Source organism: Cebus imitator, unplaced genomic scaffold (genome assembly GCF_001604975.1).
Source record: "Cebus imitator isolate Cc_AM_T3 unplaced genomic scaffold, Cebus_imitator-1.0 Scaffold86, whole genome shotgun sequence".
NCBI lineage: Eukaryota > Metazoa > Chordata > Mammalia > Primates > Cebidae > Cebus > Cebus imitator.
In genome coordinates, this window is record NW_016107401.1 from 6,903,267 (window position 1) to 6,909,348 (window position 6,082).

Here is a 6,082-nt window from a genome sequence, read left to right on the forward strand (position 1 = left end):
TTAAGGAAACTATTACTCAAGGAAGGAAAGGGATGAATTCAGAAATGGCTCCAGTCACATAATAGTAAAGGCAACTTAGACTCCAGAGTTCCCAGCTTGTACCAGAAGATCGTGCTTACTGAAAGTCTCCTTCCAACATCTCTGGCCTATAGGTGATTCTTTAGATGTGATGTGCAAGAAACCAAATCCACTGGGTCCAGAGAAGCAGTAGAGAGGCTCAAAACCATTTTCCCAGAACAGATGGTAAATTCCTTGCTCAATCTCGTTCTCCCATGAATGTTTTTTGCAAGATGAATTCTGTGGAATCCAGAAGCCACATTCCATACCTGGTAGAGACCAGGCATACAGGGAACATGGATCTCTCGGCTGTAAGGCATCTAAGAGATGCCTGAGATCAACTCTTTTGTGTACAGAGAGAAGCACACAGCTCTAGGGGCCTCCTCGAGTCATGGTATGCAAATAATTAAACAAATGGTTTAACAGCAATGTTGTCAGAAAAAGAATTTCCAATTCCATCACCATGGTGACAGTTCATCAGAAAAAGTCTAAATCTAAAAATTGCCTTCACTTGGCTGATGGAAAATAATAAATAAGGCTCCCAGGGCCTGCACTTTGTATTATCAATTACGGCCATCCTGAACTCTCCCCTGCCTTTATACCTGGCTTGGCCCTAGCATAGCTATAGCCACCTGTGATTTCCCAGGATGCTTAAAAGGTGAGTGGCTAATTCCCCAAATCCCCAAATCACCAGCCTGTCTCCTCTCCCCATGCTCTTCCTGGCATCCATTAGCCTTTGACCCTGGGTTTATTAACTGTCCACAGCAATTTCATAGATGAGGTATTTATGAAAATGACTCTTAAGCTCCCAAATGTGGTGACTCCCTGGGAGAGGCTCAGCAGGAGAGGAGATTAGGATATTCTGAGAACTGAATCAGAAATGGACACCTGTGACTTCCTTCTGTTCTAAGGGAAATGCTACAGCCTAATTTTTATATTAAAAATGAAATTACATGAAGGCATCCTGAAATAGGCGAAGTATGTTGTTTTGCCATTTCTGGGAGAACTGCAATTCAAGCAAATGTGGTGGGTGTGACGCTTTGAAGAAGTTGGGTCAAGAACAAGAACTGAAAGAGGCGCATCAAGTTGTAAGTTCAGGAATGTCTGCTCTATCTTTGCAGAGACAAGAAAATATCAGGGACCACCCAAGTCCATCAACTGTGGACTAAGTCAATCATGACACAACCATACAATGGAACATCATGCAAGAGTATGACATACAAACTACTGAAGATCTAGAGTTATTGACATGGAAAGATGCCCATGACGTATTGTTAGAAAAAAAAAAAAAGAAAGAAAATGAGGCTACAAAACAACATGCATAGCATAATCCTATTTAAAGTATATCTTTCATGTGTGTATATATATATAAGGAAAAGAGTAGAAGGCTATATACTGAAATGTTAATGACTGTTACCTCTGTTGGCTTTTTTTATTTTTATATAATTTCGGTACCTATAACAATATTTTATGCAGTGAGCTTGTATGAATATTATAATCAGAAAAACACACACACACACACACCAAAACCCTAGAGCTACTTTTAGATTGACTTTTAAGAATAAAGGATAGGGATCAGGTCTTTACTGTACCAGGCACTGTGGGGGAAGGCAAAATTTTAAAACTATATGGTCCCTGCCCTCAGGGGGCTTGAAGTCTAAATGAGGTTGTATTGTACAGAATAACATGAAATTTACCACTAAGTCATAGATCTTTAGGATTAAAAGAACTAAACATTAGATGACAGTGTACCACGTTTCCATAGGTAGGCAGACTTAGGATGGTGGTTGAGTAAAAGAAAATTGAGGTGCCTATCCCAGATTGGTATAATATTGGCCAAGTTGCTCATGTGCCCTGGGGTTCAGTTTTCCCATCTGAAAGTAGAGTTAGTAACACTAGATGAGGTAAAGCACACAGCACAGTGCTGCACAGGTTACGTTCAGAAAATGCCCACCTTTCTGATTATTTTATCATTTCTACCAGGGGCCTAGAGTAAGCCAGTGTGGGAATAGCTTTAAACAGAAGAAAGGCCAGTCTTTGTTATACTTCTTGATGCTCACAGTCATGTCCATTTTGAAAAGACACTTCCTCTAGCATAAGTGTTTAAACAAGTATTTAAATTAAATGGCATTCATTTTCCCAGCAACATGCAGAAGTCTGGCCCATCCTTCTCCAGCACAATGCAGTTTTTATTGTAGTACTTAATCTGTTGATGACTTAATCTGTTGATGAAGCCAATCAATGGCTTTCCCTGCTTCCTAAGCAAATGACTTACTGCACTCCAATCAAAAGCCACTTTTAATCTGATTCCTTTTCACTCAACTCTCCACCGTGACCCATATGCCATTTCATTCCTCCTTCCCCCTCTTGAATGTAATAAGCCTGGTCCAATTTGCTTGTATAAACAGAAGGCTGAGGCAGGCGGGGGACGTCACTTGGCCGCAGTGGTTCTGCTTTTTATACATTCCTCCCGCCTTGCTTCCTGAGACCTTTCAATAGAGCCAGACTTGGAGGAGAGTTATATTAAACAGTTTGACTCCAAACCTAAACAGCCCCTGAAGCATTAGTGGTTCAAAGATCTCCTGGTGCATTTATGAAAAGCCATTGATCTGGGAAGAGGTGTTAGAGGACTTGAAATGCACTAAGAAAACTCCTTTGCTGGCAGGAGGCAGAGTGGTTTTCATTAAGGAGCTACCCTTTATCTCGTCACATTACTGACCTGCTGGAGCTCAGACAGGCTGCTTCCTTTCGCCTTTAAAGGAGGCTGCCTCTGGTCAGAAGCGATGATAAGAAAGCATTCATTTTCAAGACACCCACAAAGGACAGAAGTGTGACACTATGGTGACTTGCTTTTCTGAGTTTAATCCCCAAGTATTCTTTAGATTCTAAACTTTGTGACCATCTCTGATGCACAGAAACCTTAAGGGATTATCTCTCCAAATGTTTGGTTGATAGTAACCGGGAAAAAAAATCTGTGAATTACGTACTTCAGAGCTCAGGGGGACTTGAAATATCACCTAGAACTGGGTATACTCTTAACTCAGGATCATACATGTCCCAGGGGACATTGGTCAGCTTCAGGGCTGTGTAAGCTGCCACAAATCCCATTCTGCGCTTACCAACTGGGTGCCCTGAGATGAATTATTTCTCGTCTTTTCTCTTGCCTTTAAATGGTTTTCTCATCTAGAAACTGGGTATTATAACCTCCTAGGTTTCTTGCAAGGATTAAATATGATAATACATGTAAAGTGCCAATGTACAATGCCTGGCACATAGTCGGTACTCAATAAATGCTGCAACCATCATTGCCTGTTATTACTATATTCAGGCAGTCTAACAATTATAAGCAATATTTTGCATATATGTGCACATGTCCACTTTCCTGGGAAGAGGTCCATACATTTCATTTTCGTTTTCTTCTAAAGGAAGAGAATGACTAAGCTAGCTAGCTAGACTGTCTCCTTTAACTGATGAGTAAAATGCTACCCAGAGGTTTAAGTATTTTTTTGACAATCATATGGTAAGCTAAAGGCAAGGCAAGAGCTAGAACCAGAAATCTGTTGATTCACTGTCCAGTGCTTTGCAAAATTTTGGAAACATTAGCAAAGGCAGTCCAGGCCTTGCACAAAAGTAATCTATAAATAAATGCTGAATAGGACTGGGCATATATTGGTGGCCGCAAGGCAAAGGGAGTGTCCAGGGGTTCGGAGGTGTGTGATGGCTGTGGAAAACACTACCTGACATATATAATCAACAGAAGATGGTGTGCAAACCAGACAAGAGGAGGACGGGGTGGGAACTCCAGGAAGAAAACACCCCAGTTGCAAATTCCTCTGCATTTCCCATGCAATAGCAAAGTGAGTTGACACCATAAGCTATCCATAAGCTTTATCAAATCCAAGAGAATCTATGCATAGCTGACTTAGGAAACAAACAGTAAATACTTTTTGAATTCTGAGTGATTGTACCTCTTTCTCCAAGAAGACACAAAGACACAAAGACAGACTTTGAGGTTTGCACTCTTTTTGTTAACCAGCTTCCTTAAATTACTTTGATATTTTCCTAGTTCATTTGTTCCCAAAGGGTGGCCCTGGGCCAGCACTATCACTGTCATTGGGGGACATTGTTAGACATGCAAATTTTGGGTCCTCTCCTTAGACCTACTGCATCAGAGACTGTGGGGTGGGGCCCAGCAATCTGTTTTAACAGAGTTTCCGGGTAATTCTGGTATGCACTTAACTTTGAGAACCACTGATTTAACTGGTGTGTCAGAGAAACCAAGCAAGAAATGAGGGCTTGAAAAAGGCTTCCAGCAACCTGAATCCCTAGAATACATTTTTTGTTTGTTTGTTTGAAATAAGCTAGAACTCGATTAGTAACTTAGATCTTCCTGTGTTTTGCAAACAAGAGATCTTGGAAGGAAGCAGAAAATCAATTTCAAGCCCTTTCATCTCAGTTACAATGACACATTCATTTTAGCATTGTGTGGGGAGAGAGGGAGGGAGAGCAAGAAGGAAGGCGGTGGTTGGGTTTGTGGAGAATACACAATTCCAATGGAATCCACTGCAATTTAGGGGCGATTAGCATCTGCACATTCTCCATCCATGAGGCTCCATTAATCCAGTTAATCCTCATCTTCTAATCAAAAACAAACATCCTTGAGTGTACTTGGGATCCTTTTAACACGTTCTCCCCACCTGAATGCTGTCCTCTGCCTTGTAATCCAAGGCTTTTAGGAACCACTTCAGCTTTTGGAAAGGGGGGAACTACCCACCACCTTGGCTGGGTCCCACCAGCCCCTTGGAAACCTGCCCTCTCCTAGGCTGCACCCTCCCCTGAAGCTTGTTCTCTGACTAGGCCTGCCCTCTCCCTGCTATTATTTAAGTCATTCTTGATGCTTCTTTGCTATTCTGGGCAGCCTTCCCTGATGACTTTCTGAACGCCCCTTGGCTGAACATACAAGTGCTTGGATAATACTAACGCCTTGCATTGCTAAGTCACTTTACCGTTTCCAAAGGCCTTTCCTGGTCCACTTTTCATCTGATCCTCCAGACGATCATAATATCGTTACTATTTCTCCATTTCCCACCCACTCCCACCCTCCCTCTGCAATTTACAGATGGGAGCCACTGAGACTTCCCAGGGTTTTGTGACATACCAAACCTGCACGGGCTAGGAAATGATGACAAGATAGGTGAAAACCCAGGTCTCCTGATCCGCAGGCGGAGATCTATTATAGAACAGTCTCTTTCTGACCACCCACCTAAATCCATAATGCCAATGAATAATGCATTTGTCCTTTCACTATGTTTATGTCTTGGAATGTCTTTGTATCTATGGAAATCACTGCATCTTCCTTAATTTAGAAGCTTCTAGAAGAAGAAATCCTATCTGTGTAACTCAGGCTCAAATAATACTGTAAAGTACTTCTACCTATTCAAAATATTTTCATTTGTACCTTATTGTACCCACAAAACAATCATATGAGTTAAGGAGGATAAGCAATATTACATCTATTTAATGTTAAGAAAACTGAAGTTTGGCCAATAAAAGCAACTTATTGGCTCCGAAGTAGAAAGTGGTATGGTTGGAAATAGAATACAGATTTCTAATTTCTGGTGTTGTATTTATCTATTAGATATGTGGTTTTAAAATTGTGACCCTAGGGCTCTTGCATGCTTCCTCATGGAAAAGTGAGGCAGGCAGGGCTCGGGGTGTTCTACCACTGGTTGAACTAAAAGCGTTCCTCTCCTGAAAAGCAGCTGAGAAGCCCCTGACAGGCTCTTATTTCCTGTCTAGAGTATCCAGCATGCTTAGTACTAGTTGGGTGTAAGCAGTGGCTTCAGGATAATATCCTTGAAGACGGCCCTGGTAAACCTTGAAGTTTTTGCAAGCAAATACTTGTTGAATTGGGCCGGGCGCGGTGGCTCAAGCCTGTAATCCCAGCACTTTGGGAGGCCGAGGCGGGTGGATCACGAGGTCAAGAGATCGAGACCATCCTGGTCAACACGGTGAAACCCCATCT

General features: G+C 41.9%; 1 protein-coding gene across 1 annotated transcript in view; it reads right to left on the reverse strand.

The window, feature by feature from the left end:
• Nucleotides 1–6,082, reverse strand: part of SLIT3 (slit guidance ligand 3) — a 544,627-nt gene that overhangs the window by 354,186 nt on the left and 184,359 nt on the right. The window lies entirely within an intron of this gene.